Source organism: Miniopterus schreibersii (assembly GCF_964146895.1).
Source record: "Miniopterus schreibersii genome assembly, chromosome: 1".
In the NCBI taxonomy this organism is placed as follows: Eukaryota; Metazoa; Chordata; class Mammalia; order Chiroptera; family Miniopteridae; genus Miniopterus; species Miniopterus schreibersii.
This window is the reverse complement of record NC_138101.1, coordinates 166,092,649-166,111,634: the sequence shown is the minus strand read 5'-3', so window position 1 is coordinate 166,111,634 and position 18,986 is coordinate 166,092,649. Positions and strand designations below refer to the sequence as shown.

General features: G+C 39.0%; 1 protein-coding gene across 3 annotated transcripts in view; it reads right to left on the bottom strand.

Moving 5' to 3' along the window:
- GNG2 (G protein subunit gamma 2) overlaps positions 1–18,986 on the bottom strand; it is a 103,952-nt gene that overhangs the window by 67,698 nt on the left and 17,268 nt on the right. For all 3 annotated transcript variants that reach the window (XM_081161858.1, XM_081161859.1, XM_081161857.1), the window contains exon 2: positions 18,932–18,972. The gene's annotated coding sequence lies outside the window, so the exon portion shown is untranslated. The remainder of the gene's footprint in view (positions 1–18,931; positions 18,973–18,986) is intronic.

Sequence of the window (18,986 nt, the reverse complement as noted above, 5' to 3'; positions counted from 1 at the left end):
TGGACCACCATCTATCATTCTTTATTTCCTCTTACTTTTGCCATTTCTCATTTTTGCTTAATACATGCCACTGGCATTGACTAAATGTTGTATATGCACTTCTTTCTTCTTTCTTTTGAAATATGTTTGGAAGAAAGCATTGAGTAAGCCTATTTCTACTTAACTCAAATCTATACACCAATACACACATACACACAATTGCGACAATCATCAAGTACATTTTTCTGTTGGTTTCTAGTTATAGTCATAATAAAACCCCAAACTCATAGGCTTCTCTCCATGAGTGAAAGAGAACACTTGAGATATGGGCTTTGGCCCTTCCCCTTCATATCTCATTCTCAGTTTCTGGACTGTTATTCTGAAACTTCTACTTTCTCTTGCAAGTCAGAAAGACATTCTGACTCAACTACTTAACAGAGCAAGTTATTTAACCTCTCTGAGGTTGTTTTCCCATCTGAAACAAGGGGATCATATCACCAGGGTTTTTAAAGATTAAATGAAATAATGTATTGGGAAAAAAAAAAAAAAGTAGATGCTCCCTAAATATTGGTCTCCTTTCTCTCTTCCTTTTAAGTTTTAGATCCCAATTTGATTTTGCAGTGGGACTGAGATCAGAAGCATTGAGCCTTCCTATCTAGTGTTTTTAATCTCCCATCCTGAGAGTTGATAAGTCAGCCACAATATAAAGAAACTCCCGTTTTGAACCCAAAGTGTAAGATCAGTGACTCTTTAGGGTTGATGGGACATGTGAAAATCTTTCTTTAGTTTTCCCAGATGAATGACATCTTGCCTGGATAATTTTTTCCACGAAAAGAACTGCAGATGTTTCATTTCCTCAGGGAGTTTATGGTCTCCATTGTGGCCACATCTGAAATCAGTATTTTGAGTATTATCTGGCCTTTCAATCCAGATGTTTTAAGATTTCTTCTTACTGAAATCTGAAAATGTTATAAGTAATGTCTCGATATCCTTCTCTAGATGTTAGTTTCCACTTATAGGATAACACTTTATATCTTAAATTGTTGATTCTTTAAAATTTATTTTTTTCTATCAGCTCATGTACTCTTATTATACACTTTTACTTAAGCTATTTAATTTTAAATTTGATTCTGTAGTTAATAAGCATACATCCTTAACTAACTATTCAGCAGTTCTTGCTGTAAACTCTTTACTACTTTAAAGTAATAAACTTTAAAATTGTTTGATATGCCCTGGCCGGGTAGCTCACTTGGTTAGAGCATAGTCCTGATACAACAAGGTTGTGGGTTCAATCCCCAGTCAGGGCTCATACAAGAATTAAGCAAAGAATGCATAAATAAGTGGAAAAGCAAATTGATGCTTCTCTCTCTCTTAAAGTAAAAAATTGTCTGATACAGAACAACCAAAAAGTCTCAGTTAGAATTTAAAAATGACTGCCCAACCGGGCGTGGCTCAGCGGTTGAGCATCGACCTAGGATCTAGGCGATCAGGGTTCGATTCCTGGTCAGGGCACATGCCCGGGTTGCGGGCTCAATCCCGTCAGGGGCGTGCTGGAGGCAGCCGATCAATGACTCTCTCATCATTGATGTTTCTATCTCTCTCTCCCTCTCCCTTCCTCTCTCTGAAATCAATAAAGATATATTTAAAAAAAAACAAAAAGAATTTAAAAATGACTTAAATATACTCTAAATGATAAGAAACAAGATATAAGGCCATGAAGCAAAGGCCATGTAGTGAAAATTCCAATATCACAATTAAGGACATTTCTATTACATTATTTTATTCTTTTATAAACATTTAAAAGTTTTGGGGGTTATTTTAAAAATTCTTCTTGGACTTGTTTTTTTGGATATTGAGGTTATGTTATTAAAGATTTTTGTTTGAGACATTTTCATTGGCATTTTAATGAGTTTTAATATGAAGAAGGCTATCTATACTGCTACTTAGGCCATTAGTTTCCAAGTGTAAAAATGTCTCTACTTGCCTATTCTAGTCTTTAAAAGTAAATACAGGAGCACTGTATTTTTTTAAACTGATAATAAAATTTTTCCAATAAATTATATTCCTCTTCTGCCTTATATCTTGAGGTTAAGCCTCTGTTCAACAGAGCTTCCTACAAATCAAGGAGCCAAGTAATATTATTAGAAAAATGAGCAAAGGATAAGAAATGACAACTCACAGAAGAGTGATAAAAAATATATATGAAAATATACTCTATCTCACTAAAATTCAAGGGAATGTAATTTAAAATAGAATATAATTCCTCACCCAGCAGAGGAGTGATACCAGGATGACGAGACTGCGGCAAACAAGCAGGCTTATACTTGCTAATGAAACCCTGAACTGGTACAACTTTTTTGGAAAGAAATCTGTCAACATATTTTAAAATTTAAGATACATGTGGCTTTGATTCAACAACACCTGCCCCCCCTTTTGGCATTCAACCAGAGTGAAGCCCTGGAATATAGGGGCAGGTTAATTAGATGAAACACAACCACAACCAAGGGAAACCATGTTAATTTCTCTCCACAGGGGACAGTGGAGTGAACGCTATGCAATCGTGAAGGTGACTGAGTTAGATCCACACCTATGAGCTGGATAAATGTCTGTGACATTTGCATGTAAAGCATAGTTGCATGGTAATGATGATATTTGAAAAAATCCCCAAAGACATGATAAATATGCAGTGCCATTGAACTATATGAAACTGCTGACATGTATGTGATTGAACTATACAAAATTGCTAATATTCAACTGCTTTAGAGCTAATAAAATGGCAGTCTCATAAGTCTCAACCTAATATAAGTTTATTACATATTTATGAGCATTAAAAAAATGTAGAAAGATATAACCCAGGGCATTAATACTGGTTACCTGGAGGAGGGGCAAGATAAGGGAAAAGTGGGGAAATAAACTTCTTCATACATCTTTGTACTGTTTTTACTTGTTAAAAAATGTGCAAGTTAAAAATGTTTAACAAATTAAAAATTTTAAGAATAGAAAAGAAATGAGAATTTTGGTGTGGATATTACTTGAAAACATATATCTAGAGACAGAATCTACAGCAGTGGTTCATTTAACTTTATCAAATGAAGTAAACAAAAATGAATTTCTTTCCTGATCTCTTTCACCAAAATAGTTCAAAATAAAAATCTAACCAATTTTTGTTATTTACATAGGGAATTTCATAACATAGCTGCAACACAACTGAAATTCAGAGAACATTATTGACAAGTGGAGTAATAGGAACACTTTCCACTGCTAATGAAGAGTAAATCGGTGTCACCACTTTAAAATTGCTGAATAAAGTTGAACAATGCACATCCAATGACCTTGCAACTAAACTCCCAAGTATATGTCCTAGAAAAACCCCTGGGTGAAGACTAGGAGACATATACACTGCTATCAGAGCAGCATTTTCATGAGATCAAAAAGCTGGATGCAAGCTGAATGCCACAAGCAGATAGAATGGGTAACGTGTGCTGAATTCCACACAGTGGAAGAACAATCCTGATGTACCGATTAGTACTAGGTAAGGGTGAAAATGAGGGACCTATAACTACACACATCCACCTGGATGAATCTCAAAACATAATGTCGGGTAAAAATTCAAACCGGAGATAAAGGCATGATTCTGTTTCAAAAACAGGCCATATTAAGCAACATAACAAAAAGCAGGAGAATGACAAAAAGTCCCCTTTCTAGGAAGGGACGAAGGAGGGAGGGGTCAGGGGAAGGCAAACAGGAGTCTTTAAAAGTGATGCTGATCGTTGTTCCTATGAATCGGTTTTTGTTTTGTTTGCTTGTTTTGTTTTTAGATTCCACATTTAAGTGAAACCATATGGTATTTGTCTTTCTCTCTCTGACTTATTTCACTTAGCATGACACCATCTAGATCTATCCAGGTTGTCACAAATGGCAAGATTTCATTCTTTTTTATTGCTGTGTAATATTCCATTGTGTGTGTGTGTGTGTGTGTGTGTATACACATACCACATCTTTATTTATTCATAAATTGATGGGTGAAAAGGGGAAGTCAATAATACATAGTCAATAAATACCATGATAAGTTTACACAGTGACAGATGATTACTAGAATCAGTGAGGTGAACACATTGTAAGGTATAAAAATGTCGAATCACTATATTATACACCTGAAACTAATATAACCAATATAGGATTGTATACCAACTATACTTAAACAAACAAAACAATTAATTAAATACAATTTTTAAGTGATACTGATCAATAAAGTTGAGGGAAAGAACGAGGAACATATGTGTTTGTTTAATTAATAGTGTTAAGTGTGTGTGTATGTGTGTGCATGTATGCATGCTTTTAATGGATAGTACATTTCACACATGCACACACATGCACGCACACACAGAAAGAATCTAGGTCAATGTTGGCTCGTGCCTACAAAGCCCATCCTATTACTGGAGAGGCCATTTAACTGTCTTCTGGGAATGCTTTGCACTGTAGATGCTTAACAGATAAATGAACAGATATATTTCTAGACTAATACTCAAAGGAGCATCCCTGGGAGCCATGTTCTTCCAGGGTCAGGATAAAACAGAAAGTTCTCTAATGCCTTTTTTTTTTTTTTTGTAGTGTACCAGGAGCTGGAGAGAAAACCCAAGATAAACACACATACCAATACCAACATGAAATTTTTCAAATCACCTTGGGAAAGCTTCATCTGCTAAGCTACAGCAAAAATCAAAGGTAACATCTCTGAGTAGCATTACATGGGCTCTGCTCTCACCCTAGGTTAATTAATACCTTTCATTCACTTTTTGATGCAAACTAAATGACACCAACATTCCAACTTTGGCTGGTAAGACTTTCAAGAGCAGGAACAACAACAACGACAAAAAAGCCTTTTCTCAATGGGCAAGTGTGAGTTCCCGGGGAACACTGATGCCTTGGGAAGCAGACCGGGGAGCCCAGCGGGCGCGGGGCCTGCAGAAGGGAGGGGGCCCCTCAGTCCCTCCCCAAGGGGCTTGGAGCAGCTGCCCCCGCTGGCCGCTGGCTCCCTTTCCTTCCCAAGGATTATTCTGAGTACTTGGATTCAACTTGCCTTACCCCGTTCTAGCCACTGCTGCTCGGAGTTGGGTAAATAACCTGATGTAGCTCAGCTGCTTTACTGCCAGGATATCCTGTATCCAGTTTCACTAAGGCAGGGGAAGGGGTGATGAGACAACCTGAGTGCATGTTATTTTTAAAAGGAAAGGAAAAGACAAAGAAGTCAAGGTAGCTACGGGCCCTTTATCAATCTCAAAGTAAACCGAAACAACACGAGACCGAACCGCCTCCTAAAATAGGACTTGCAGCCGATGGGACATTGGTGCTTCCTCACTCTGGCTAGTTCCACTTTGTGCTCAAGACCTGGAAATGCAGGGACAGCAGGTCAATGAGGTAAGCAGCTGCAAGCTTCCCTTTTAGCAAACGAAAAAAGAGAAAGGAAAGGCATTGCTGCTCTTGAATTTTTTATCTAAGCAAAGTTTCACAGATTGCTTGTTAAAAGTAACAGCCTTATTGAAATATACTACACACACTATAGAAGTCACTCTTTTAAAGTATACACTTCAGTGATTTTTGGAATATTTACAGGGTTGTGTATCTATCACCACTGTCAAATTCCAGAATATTTTCATTACTCTAAAGAAAAAACCCATTAGCAGTCACTCTCCATTCCAACGCCCCCACCCCAGCCTCTGCAACCACTATTCCACTTCCTGTCTCTATGGATTTGCCTATTCTGGACATTTCGAGAAATCAAATCATGTAACATGTGACCTGTTGTGTCTGGTTTCTTTCTTTCAGTATAATCTTTGCAAGGTTCATCCACATTGCAAGCATGAATCAGTATTTCATTGCTTTTTATGGCAAATAATATTTTATTGTAGCGATATACCATAATTTCACCCATTCATCAGCTGATGGGCATTTGAGCTGTGTCCCCCAGCTTGCTTGTTTGTGGTAAGGAACAAAAGAAAGCGTGGGAAGCAGAAGGAACTGAGCTTCAGTTCAGAGCTCAACCTAAGCCAGTTTAACAGACACAATTATTGTTATATCTGCATTTATACCCAATTCTTGTAATTGTGCTACTCCTGGAGGATGTTAATGGAAATGTCAGCTCTGGTAACATGAAATATGTGAAAATTTTTCTCATACTATTAATGAGAAAAGAAGAAGGGAAACAGAATTAAAAATAATTGACTAATTTCTTCCAATAATTGCGCAGATAGACAAACTGTGATACACTCATCCAACAAACCACTACTCAGTAATAAAAGAAGTAAACTACTGATGCATAAAACATGGATGTACCTCCATGTAATTATGCTGAGCAAAAAAAAAGGCATTTTCTCCTAGTATTTTATAGCACAGTATATGATTGCATTTATATAAAATTCCAGAAAATGCAAACTCTTCTCGAGTGACAAAGCAGATGAGTGGCTGCCTGAAGATGAGGTTGGGAAGATGTTATTGGGCATGAGGAAAGTCTGGATTGGTATGTTCATTATCTCGACTGCAGCAATGGACTTACGGGTTTATGCAGTCAAAATACATCAACTTTAAATATGTATCATTTATTGTACATCTATTATATCTCATGTTAATTATACCCTAATAGAGCTGTTAAGAAACAGTATTATTTAAAAAGTGAGCATATCCCCAAAAAAGTGTTTGAATGACTTCTGTGTGAAAAACACTGCTTTCACTTTGCATATAAGATTTCAATTAATTTTATAATAAGTCAAATTATTGTCATTTTGCACATGAGGAAACCCAAGATCGAGAGAGTTCAGTATTTTGCCAAGGTGGCTGCAGTTAGCATTAAGCTGAGATCTTTTATTCTTAAAAAGCAAATCCATGCTCTTTTCACTGTACCACACTGCCACTCACTGTTCCTATTACAGACCCAACTCTTTCTTTTGAAATCCCTGGGTCCCATAATTTCCGAAGTCAGGGAATTTTCTGGGTCATAGGAGAGGTTTACGCTTTAGGGTGTGGTATTCCAATTTTGTTTTCTTTTGCCAGTCATCATATTCTGCCACAAATGCCTCTCCAGTTATGGGGGTTTATTAGATTCAGTTGAGGTATTCATTTCCATGGATCAGAGCAGTTAATCTGGTAAGACCAAGGTAGGTAACCCTGGTCCTTGGGTCAAAGGACTGAAAATAGTTCGTCTGAGATGAAAAGCAAGCTGGACAAAACAAAGAACTGGCCATTCAACCCACTAGCTGGGCACTGTACCCCTTTGGGACAATACTCACTCCTTTGATTATGGGAGGCCCAAGATAGTGGACTATTCAGAGCTGCTACCTACTTTTGTTGCCCCTTTCACCAAGCTTGAACTTTAAGTTGAGGCTGTGGGCCCATCTCTGAATAGGACGGGCATGGGCACGGTGTCCCTCCTCCAGGTCATCTTCCACCACACAAACAACTGAACTCCGCCCAGATGCTACCATTGTATTGAGGCCCATTTGCATGTGAGCTACGACTTGGATTAAGTAAAATTAATGAAAAAGTGAAGCTTGGTTAAAGCAATTTCTTTTTGTAAGACACCTAGATTTTAGGGAGGAACGAGTACCATTTCTTTCACAAAAGACTTTCATAATGAAGGTTGTGTGTTCCACTTGCCCTTCCAGATTCACCCTCTGTGCTGCTCCACACAGCTCTACGCCCAAGGACACTAAAGCGTATGGACTCAGCAGCAGGGTATCTTGTTCTTTGTCTTCCTTTGGGGTTTGGTCAATGGGGAACACAAGCAGATCAGAGGGAGAGAGAAGAAACATTTCAGGGTATTTGTTTCCTGGGATCCCTGCCCGAAGTATGCTTATAATCCAGGTCCCCCCCTTCCCTTGAGGCCATAGCTCCACTCAGGAGGTGCTCTCCTCCCAGTCCTCACCCCTTCAGACCAACAGGTGGTAAAGAAGCCCTAAAGAAATATTTAATGTTAAATATTCTCTTTATTAAACTCTGCTAAAATTAATTAATTTGAGGTTGTCAGTTGTTTCCAATACCACTGACATTTCCTGAGGGCTATTCAGAAAATGAATTTATTCCATCCAAATCCTCAGTTGATATGAAAACACTGACATTCATGGGGTTGATGTCATGCCCAGCCAAAGAAAAACAATGGTCAGGTAATGTGTGGTCAAACAGCACTGACTCAATCTTACTGCAGTGGCCACTGTGTAAGGCGAAGGCACATTCACATAGATTTACAAGAACAGTAAAGGGCCCGGCCGGGCGTGGCTCAGCGGTTGAGCGTCGACCTAGGATCCAGGCGATCGGGGTTCGATTCCTGGTCAGGGCACATGCCCGGGTTGCGGGCTCGATCAATGACTCTCTCATCATTGATGTTTCTATCTCTCTCTCCCTCTCCTTTCCTCTCTCTGAAATCAATAAAGATATATTTTTAAAAAACAAAACAAAAACACTTTCAGGTTGCTATATCATGCTTCTTCACACTTACAAATCATATCCCCATGGTGCCTCCAAACTTTTTGCATATGTTATTCTACCTAGATTGAGACTTTAAACTACTTTGGGGGTTCTAATTATCAAATATGAAGAAAGAGATGTTTGCTGCAACAAAAACTGCCTAGGCCTGGCTGTTGTGACTCAGTTGCTTGGGCATCGTCCTATGCACTGAAAGGCTGCCAGATGAATTCCGGGTCAGGACAGGCTTGATCCCTGTAGGCGGCATGCAGGAAATAGCTAATCGGCGATGTTTCTCTCCTGCTCTCCTTCCTTTCTCTCTAAAAATCAATTAAAAATCTTTTTTAACAAACAAACAAAAAAAACCCTGCCTAAATGACAAATCTAAGAGAGGGAACAGATTTCAGAGGTACCATCTTTTTTTCCCTCATTGAGAGGTATTTCATATGTAGTGAAAAATGCTATGAAAGTGACTGGTGCTTCCTGTTCATGCATAAACTATAATCTCAAGTAGATTTTAATTACTAAGAGCTTATATCAAAGATATAGGTCCTTTAAGGAAAACAATGAATCTTGATCCTATTTAAGCCCAAAACAACTAACCTCCCATCCCCCGAATCATATCACTCCCAAATGAAGTATAACTAGAAAAACTACATTAAGGTTGATTTTCTTTGATGATTTTTCTCTGATGAAGCCAAAATGTCATTTAGCATGAATCTCTAAAGCTCTTTTAAATGACAAAGCTAAAATACTGAAGTATTAATATAGTGCTTTGTTTATTTTTGTTTGGAGTGTGTGTTTACCATAGATTAGGGCCAGAGCTAGAAAAGATAAATTCATTGAATTAACCTGAATCAGCAAAGTAGAACTATCCTTGTATTCATTATGGAGTATCTGTAAGAATTTAAGAGTATTTCAAAGAAAATTTGGGAAATTCTGGCAGCTTCCATTAAATTCTGCATAACACCAGATGGCTCTTACAAAGCTCTCCCTATTTTCCAAATGAGTGTTAATTTCATTCTTTTGACTTCCTGGCTCAATGCAACATATCAATGAATAATACCATCTTGTATTTATACAGCATTTTACAATTTACAAAGTGTTTTCCTATTCATTATCTCAACTGATCTTTACAGCATAATAGTACCCCCTTATCCACGGTTTTGCTTTCCACAGTTTCAGTTACCCCCAGTCAACTGCAGTCTGAAAATATTAAATGGAAAATTCCAGAAATAAACAGTTCCTAAATTTTAAATTGCATACTGTTCTGAGTAACATGATGAAATCTCATACCATCCAGCTCTATCCCACCTGAGACATGAATCATCCCTTTGTCCAGAGTATCCTCACTGTAGCTATGCACCCCTTAGTCACTTAGTAGCTGTCTCAGTTATCAGATCAGACGGTCATGGTATCACAGTGCTTGTGTTCAAGTAACCCTTATAGTAGCCTAGCCCTATGTCACAATGCCTATGTCATTCACCTCACTTCATCACATCCCATAGGCATAGTATCAGCTCATGTCATCGCAAGAAGAAGGGTGAGTGCAGTGCATAAATATATTTCGAGAGAGAGAGACCACATTCACATAACTTTGATTATAATATACTATTATAATTGTTCTATTTTATTATTAGTTATTGTGAATATCTTACTGTGCCTAATTCATAAAGTAAACTTTATAGTATGTATAGGAAAAACCAGTATACACAGGGTTTGGTACTATCTGAGATTCCAGGCATCCACTGGGGTCTTGGAACATATCCCTTGCGGATAAGTGGGGACTACGGTAGTTCAGATATAGTCAGGACAAATATTATAACCCTGATTTTATAGAAGAGAAAACAAAGGCCTAGAGATATCAGTCAGGACTCTTTCAGTAGAACTTAAATTAGCTTAGGCAAAAAAAATGAAAATGTATTGGCTCACAACTGGATTCGTGGACTCCAGGTGTTACTATGCTCTCTCCTTTCTTTGCCTTTAACTACCTGTCTCTGTCTGTGTGTCTCTCTTTTGCTTCCCTTATGTGCATTGGGCTTCATTATCTCAACAAACTGAAACATGGTCTTACATGATTCTTTCTGTCTTAGGACCACTCTTCCTTCAAGATGAGTTGGAAAATTCCAGCGGAAGAACCTATTGGTCCCTGCTGGGTTGCATGTCCACCCTTTGAACCAACTCCTGTGATCTGGGTTTGAAATACTATGGCTTGGGTCAAGTCCTCACCCCTGTGGCCAGTATTACCCAAAGAAACAAACAAAACAGGAATAGACATAGCCAGTGAGGAAGCTGTGGGGAGAGAGCTAGCCACTGTAATTTGTATGTACTTCATTAAATAACTTGCCCAAGGGACTGAATCAGGACAACTTCACAACAGATCCTCGGCCTACAAGCCCAGCTCGTTCCCCTTTACTTCACAGCTTATCACTGCCGAAGGCACAGCGGTGTCTCTGTGCCTCAGTCTCCCCACAGTTACCAGTGGGGTCTAACTGAGGAGTAAAACCTGGAAAAGGCTCATGTCCTAGTCCTGATCCTGTCACTCTTCAGCTGTGTTTGTGGGCAAGTTACTTAACCTCTGAGAACCACAGCTTCCTCCTTTGTAATATAAAGTAAACAATTCCTGCATCACAGGGTCATCAAAAGGATAAAGGGCGAGAAAGTACTCCAGATGACTGAAAATCATAAAGATCTACTGTAAGGTTTATTCTTTAAGTTCTGCATATAAATTCTACAGAGGCTAACATTACACATGGACATTCTTGGATTACAGTTCCCTCTACCAGCCCTCTAATAGCGTTATCTTGGTTCTGACACTTTCACTTTTTCAGTTTTAAAAGGCACATTTCAAAAAGAAGTACCCAGTAGTGTCTCAAAATTAAGACACAGTTCAGAAAAGGAGCTCATGAACAGATGGTTTAATGGCACATGTCTTGGTCACTTTTCCAATAAGGATTAACCAGGAAATAACATTTTCTGGAACACACAAGAAACTATTAACAGTGGTTACCTCTAGGGAGTGGGGCTAGAAGTTGTTGTTTGGAAAGAAACTTCTAGTTTTCATGTATTCCCATGTCTACTACCTGAATTTTAAAAATCTTCCACATAAGTTCCTTTTATAATAAAAGACAATTTAAAAAATTAAAAGCATGGTTATCACAGAAAAGAAATACAGTACATACCCAGTATAGTGTCTGACACATCAGAAGCTTTCAATACGTTCTTGTTTGCCGATCATACTGGGTATTTCTAGTTACCACCCCCCAGCAAAGTAAAATCACCTTCACTCGAATAAAAGCCAGCCTTCATCTCTGTGACTATGTGTTTTCTGTTAATCATTTTGTGAGGAATGCTCATTGCCACCTGCTGAGGAGATGGCTTTAAACTCTTACACCTTCACCCACCAGCAATGAAACCTACTTTCCTAATTCCCAATTATAAAGCACAGCACATTGGGCTGCCTCTCGACTCCTGCCACTGTTCTTGTAAGCACACTTCCTTGCAAATATCAGAGGATGCTGGGCTTCTAGGAACCATTCTATTTTATAGCTGGGGCGGGGGGGGGGGGGTGTTGCATGATATTTTCCAAGAAATTAAAGGTTACATAGAAGCATATGCCAAAGCTAAAAGACAGATTTAAATAGTATTTTTAAAAATGATGCAATAGCTACGAAGATTGGATGCTACGCACTGGCTAAGTGCTATACTGGTTGCCTAGTTACATCTCTGTAGAAAGGTCAAAATGATTGTCTCTGAATCTAGAAGGAATCAAAAACCCTAACGTTTCATCATTAAACTAAAGATTGTGTGCAGAAACCCTCTGGCATCATCTCTTAAAAGAGTCGCCATTAGACTTTGATCAAGTGACAGCCCTAGAGGCTACCTAAGGAGATATTTTGATAAAAGACATTTCTTTATGTGAAATTTGTTCCCATGCTCATATTTCATTACAGTTACCACAACTTTCCATTTCATCATATCCAACTGCTGTCCACTACTATAGGATATTAAAAACTGTCCCAGCCTCATTGATACAACTTTTATCACATGAGGTAGAAGAAAGTCCAGTGTTTTAAACTGTTACACTTAAAAAACAAATTTTTATTGTGATCAATTTTGCAAAGTATAGGCCAGTCTATATTTCAGTAACAAAAAACTATACATCTTAATAATAAACAGCTAGTGTCTTAACTCTCAGAGATGTTCCTCTTTCACCTCCTTGAGATTTCCCTCATTAGTTCTGCCTTTTGCAGACACGTTTCAATCCAAATATCTTCTCCCAGTAATGGGACAGGATAGAATAACAGTTTTGGTCTAGAAATTTAACGTGTGAGTATTAAAATGGATGCAGGCTACGTCTAGAATTTTAAGATAAGGAGAGGTAGTTTCTTAAAAAAAAATCTCTTGAAGTTCAACTGACATTTTATTTTAATTAAGGGAAAATTCACATAGCATAAAATTAATCATTTCCCATCTTAAAGTGTAAAATCCAAAGGCATTTAGTACATTCACGATGTTGTGCAGTCATCACCTCCATCTAGTTCCCAGGCCTTTCTATTTCCTCAGAGAAACCCTGTAGCTGGAGTAGTCATCTGGATCTCTCATTTATATTTACTCTCTAATGTCCCTTCAGAAAAGAATAAAAGAATCGGTTTAAATGACAGCATCATGATTTGACCTGCTGTCATTTCTGCTGCAACTTGTTTGATTCACAACAAAGCAGCAGAGGTTCAGAGCTCAAATGAGACTGGTCTGAAAATAAAACCAAGACTGGGAGTCCTACAAGAAAGGAACCCAAAAAAGGGATTGAGGAGAATATCAAAATAATTCACAATTCTATCCAAGGCCTACCCTCACAGAAACCCAGATCCACACCTCCATGACTGATAGTGCTCAATCTTTTTGTGGACCAAAAAAAAAAAAAAGATGAAGAATTGAAAGAAAATTCTTTGTTCCTATCAATTAGGACAGTTGGACAGTTTGGAAGATAAGGAACAATTAAATACATTTAAATATATACACCAGCTCTAAAAGTCAAACATCTGTTCTGGGGAAAGCTAATGTATTGCTCTTTCCAGTACACTTACAGTCCTCTGTTTAGTCCCAGTGGCTTAGAGAGCAAAAGTCTCCAAATGAAGGCCACAGAAATGTATGAGACTAGGGCCTAGGACCTTCAGTATTCCTATTTTCTCAGTCTGGCTTTGTTACGGATACAGCCACTTACATCATTAAGTAGTTTACGCTCTACAACCCCGGAGGTCAGGAAGTACCAACTTCTTAGAGCTGGATAAGACTCCAAGATGTTTTCCACTCCAATCCCTTCCCCTGGGGGCACTCAAGTTAGACTTCTTAACATTTATCTATTCCTGAAGGAATAGCCTATGCTGTCTTTTAGGGATGCGGGGAGTTCGATTTTGTTCTACAAAAGACAGGATTCAAGCTAAGAGAGTTTCATGGTGCTTTGGCAAACTTGGGTTTTATAATTTCCACATATGCTGATGTGCTGAGAAAGATTTGATGAGGCCCTGTAGTCACCTCAATAACAAAGTCATCAAAGCTGTGATCATCAGAAGCATCATGCAAGAGCTTGCTGGTGACACTGGAGAGCTGCAAGGGCAGGTTATGAAATATAATATTTCATAAAGGTTGCTGGTTCTTAGTTCTGAATCTTAGTGGGTTTTTTAAAAAGTTGATTTTGGGAAGCATGTATATGTGGATACAGATTTTCCAAGAGTTAGATTCACCCTCGTCGTCAGCCGAAACCCTGGGGGTTGTTGTCATTGTTGAATTCAATCAACATTTCTATTTTAATTCATCAACATGACAGCCACTTTCTACCAGAGCCATTTGTTAGACATCTGGGTTGACAAACTGTTCCGATTTGCCCCAAGATTCCCTTAGTTTCAGCACTGAAGGTCCATGTGCAGGGAACACCTCAGTTTTGAATAAATAAAGATAGCTTGTTACTCTACTGCTAGTCTTAGGTTTGGCCTTCAGATCTGCATTGCTGAAGTGTCTAGAAGTGGATAGAAAGGGGGCTTGCTACAAAAAATAGGCGAAAAGTTTTAAATCTTCATAGAAAATTGGCTACATTCTATTCCAGAGATGGTTTTCAAAAATTAATCCAGTGATCCATTTCATTCACTAGGTTAGAAATGCTTTCTTACTTTGTGGGCCTGCCTAATGTATGGAGGAAATTAAGCCATACCTAGGAATTAGCTATAGTAAATACCACTACAGTGAGGTTCTGAAATATTGTGTTATTTTTTCCTTCAATTTTCACATTTAAAGCCTAATAAATAAAGTATAATATGACAGGCAGACATAACAGCATAGAATAAAAACCTGACATTTCTTTGCTGTTATTCAAAGACCTTGGAACCTGCACACTGTAGGCAAACTTTTCAGAGTTGGAGAAATGCCAAAAGCAGCACACTCTCCAGAGGCCACACCCACAGTACCAGAAAGTCTGGCCAAGAATGGAGCCCTTGGACTTCAACCTGTCCACTTGACCCCATGCCAAATACTCCAAGAAAACCAAAAGTCTTCAGTGCCTGTATCTAGAGAACAGGATTGCAGAATGGAGACAAGAACTTGCTTCATCAATTTAGGAAAAAACCTTCTCAACCCAAACAATAAAATGTTAGATAATCTTATCTCTGCTACCTGAGGGCATTTCTACCTTTTAAAGAGGTTGAAACAATTGCCCAGCCAGCGTGGCTCAGCAGTTGAACAACCAACAACCTATGATCCAGGAGATCAAGGTCTGATTCCTGGTCAGGACACATGCCCGGGCTGCAGGCTCCATCCTCAGTTGGGAGTGTGCAGGAGGCAGCTGATCAATGACTCTCTCATCATTGATGTTTCTTTCTCTCTTTCCCTCTCCCTTCCTCTCTCTGAAATCAATAAAGACACATTTTTAAAAACAGAGAGAGAATGAGACAATGAATTACTTTGGAGTAAACAGAATAATAGTCTCCAAATAGGTCCATGCCTTAACCCCTAGAACCTGTCAATAAGTAACCTTACATGGATAAAGGGACTTTGGTGATGTGATTAAATTAAGGACCTGAGAAGGGGAGATTATCCTAGATGATCCAGGTGTTCCAAATCTTATAACACGAGTCCTTAAAAGAAAATTAAAAAAAAACCCTTTCCTGGATGAGTTCAGAATTCGATGTGATTATGGTAGAAAGACACAGAGGGGCAATGCTGTTGCCTTTAAAGATGGAGGAAAACAGACTCTAGAAGCTATAAAAATCAAAGCAATGAATTCTCCCCTAGAGCCTCCAGAAAGGAGCGCAGCTCTGTTGACACTTTGCTTTTAGCCCAGTGAGATCCCTGCAGAACCTCACCTGCAGAACTGTGAGATAATAAATCTGTCTCGTTTTATGCCACGGTTGGTGACAGTTTGTTACAGCAGCAATGGGAAATAAGTACATTCTTCATCACTGCCACTATTCAATATGCATGATGCCTTAGTAGTATTTTGCTTTAAACCCAGTATTTGACTTTCGCTTGCCTAGTGTTTAATTTGCTTCTCTGCATAGACTTAATTGATTTTAGTACTAGAGCAAATAAGCTCAAAACCCCTACGACAGTACAGAACAACACTTTCTTTTCCTTGTCTACTTTAGTTTCCTTCTTTAGTTTGTTAGCACAGAGACCACTTACATAAGGAACCACTGAGCATAACAGAAACCAACAATTTTGCAAGAAGCAAAAATTCTTTTAAGTGAGAGTAGAGAAAATGCCAAATCACCTCTTTGTACACTAGGACACAGTAGTTCTCAGTGTCTCTAAATACTACAATGACTGGAACATGCCCCTGGCCTTCTGTGAACCAAGGACAGGACAACAGAGAGCACAGTGAAGAACTGTCCCACTCACCGTGCCTGCGGCCCCCACTGAGAAATTCTGCTTCGATTGATTTAAACTATTTAAAAGTATTAATTAGCATGGAAGAAATCAACCCAAATATTAGCCAAAGAATTTCAAATACTTATAAAATGGTCTTTGTTATTAGTAACATTTGGTAGAATGTAGGGATGACTCAATTCTCACCTGTAAGATATTAAGTACTGAACTCCAAAGGAACCTCAGTATGGAGTAGCAAAAGCTATGCGTGGTCTTGAAAGCACACACACAGGCCTTTTGTTTAATAAGCTCTACACCAGAGATTCTCCATCCTGGCTGCATGTTAAAATACCTGTGAAGCCTTTAAAAACTGCAGATGCCCAGACCCCTCCCCCAGGGATTCTGATTCAGCTGGTCTAGGTAGGGTCTGCATATGAGTGCTTTTAAACTCTTCCTTGGGGATTCTGATGCGCAGTCAGGACTGGGAACCACTGCTCAGTACCCATCCATGAGCAGCCTACTGGACATACCTGCCTAGACATGGCCAGTCCACGCAGCTGAATCCTCTCTTCCTGTATTTGTAGCCCAGTTATCAATGACCTATATCATCTCCCAAGAGAAATCTGGCAGTTATTCCAGATGTCTTCCGGTCCTTCACTTCGCCTTTTTAATCAGCAAATCCATCACTTCTCCATATCAGACCCATCATTTTCCAAACCCAAGATCAACTGGTCTCCCTTCCATCAGTCTCTCTCCACGTCTTCATACTTTACTCTGAAGCTTAAGGAATTATCCTTAAAAAGAATTATGTGCCCTTCTCTGTCTTCACACCCAAACTAGAATCCACTCTTGGGCCTGGCACCTAGAGTCATAGCCAAGCTTCATCAGCCTGCTTCTCAGGCCACATGTCTTCATGCGGCTACTTCCCAGCCATGCCGTAGTCACTGCAAATTTCTAAAGGTTCCACCATGCTCTTTGGGGCCTTTGTGCACTTTCATACGATTCCTTACCCCCAGAATAACTTTCTCTAACTTTTCTGACTGTGGCACTCCACGTCGAGCTCAAATAAATGCCCCTTTGCCCATCAAGCCTCTCACCAAACGCCCCATCAAGTTAGTCCCCTGCTCCCTCACCCAGAGCACGCTCCGCTCCGCTCCGAGGCCTCCTTTTGGCAAGGGTCTCTCTCCCATGACACCGAGCAACTCTGGGGCAAGGCCTGTGTGTTTTTCATCTTCATAGTCCCAGCACCTGGCAGTCACTCATTTGGTCATTCATTCAACAGTCGTATTAGATATATGACAGGTGCTGAACACCTTGCTAGAGACTATGGGCAAAATGCGTTCTCGGAGCTTATATTCTTGAAAGGGAGGCAGATAACTGGACAAACGTTTATGATAAAATAAGAAGGTACATGAAAGGGTTGGGAAAAGTGTTCTGTTTTTAAGTTTCCGGTATATTGAGAAGTGAACAAATGTCAAAACGGGTTTTAAAAGTTGTGGCACATTTTAAATGTTTACACTTAACAATTAAAGTTATATGATGAGTGTCATCTTTTCATTTTGTCAGTGTGCCTCCGACAGATAACCTCATTTGGAGAGGTCAGAAGTCCCAATTTGAGGACTTCAGAAATGTGAGGTGGGGAAAATTGGCTCTCTTATCCTAAGAAGGCTCTGACACTAGCAAATAATAGATGTTTACTGAAAGGCTAAATGGATGAATGACTAGCTCCAGTAAACTAAGTCAGGTAATAAGTAGGTTTTATTTCTTATCAACATTTTGCTATAGCCACTAAATAAATATATAAATAGTTAAAGATTCAACAACTGAATTCAAGCCCCTGTCATATAGTCCAATAGGAAGAAAGGACACCTGCATGGGGGTATAAGTAAAACTATACTGGCCAGGAGTTGATAATTGTTAAAATTAAAAGAAAGGGCATATGGATGTTCATTATAGTATTCTCTTGATTTTGGTATATGCTTTCAATTTTTCATAATAAAGTTAAATTTAAAAGGAGAGGGTGACAATCCAAGTCACTGACTAGAGAAAACTGTATATCTTGGCTGGGAAGGACACATACGTTACCACCTGTCTCTCAGCAATATGGTGACCTTTCAAATCTATGACCAGATTAACATGACTTTAGCTGGTTTCAAAAGCCAAGTCAGCTTCTTCAAAAAGCATTAAATTGACCTTTTATTGTAGTTTTTGTCGTTGTTGCTGGAAATGCCCTTATGCTGTCTACAACCAATCTGCTAAGCACAGGGTTTACCCCCCTCTGATCTCATCTCGTCCCTCTTTCACAGGGTATGTTCTCAACGGCTGTAACCAACGAGTCAGGTTTAGTGCCACAGGAAGACTTAATGTTAAGGCAGCAACCTCAAAGGCTCTGCAGCTCGGGTTTTAGAAGAAGATGGGGAAATCTGGGTGAGAAATCTGACTTTACTGATCAAGGAGAGCTGTTTGATTTTTCCTTTAAATCCCCAAACCATGTCAATATTGCTACAGACACTGTGGATGTTTGATAAATATCACACAGTAAATGCTTTCATCTATAGCCTCGCTGAAGATATTTATTTTCCTCTTGAAGTTCTGGTTGGATTCGAGACAATCTTAGAGGAAAATATTTCAGAGTCCTTACCTTTTCAGTTCCTGAAGCCTGAGGCTCCCTGGCAGATATGGCTGTCAAGAAAGCA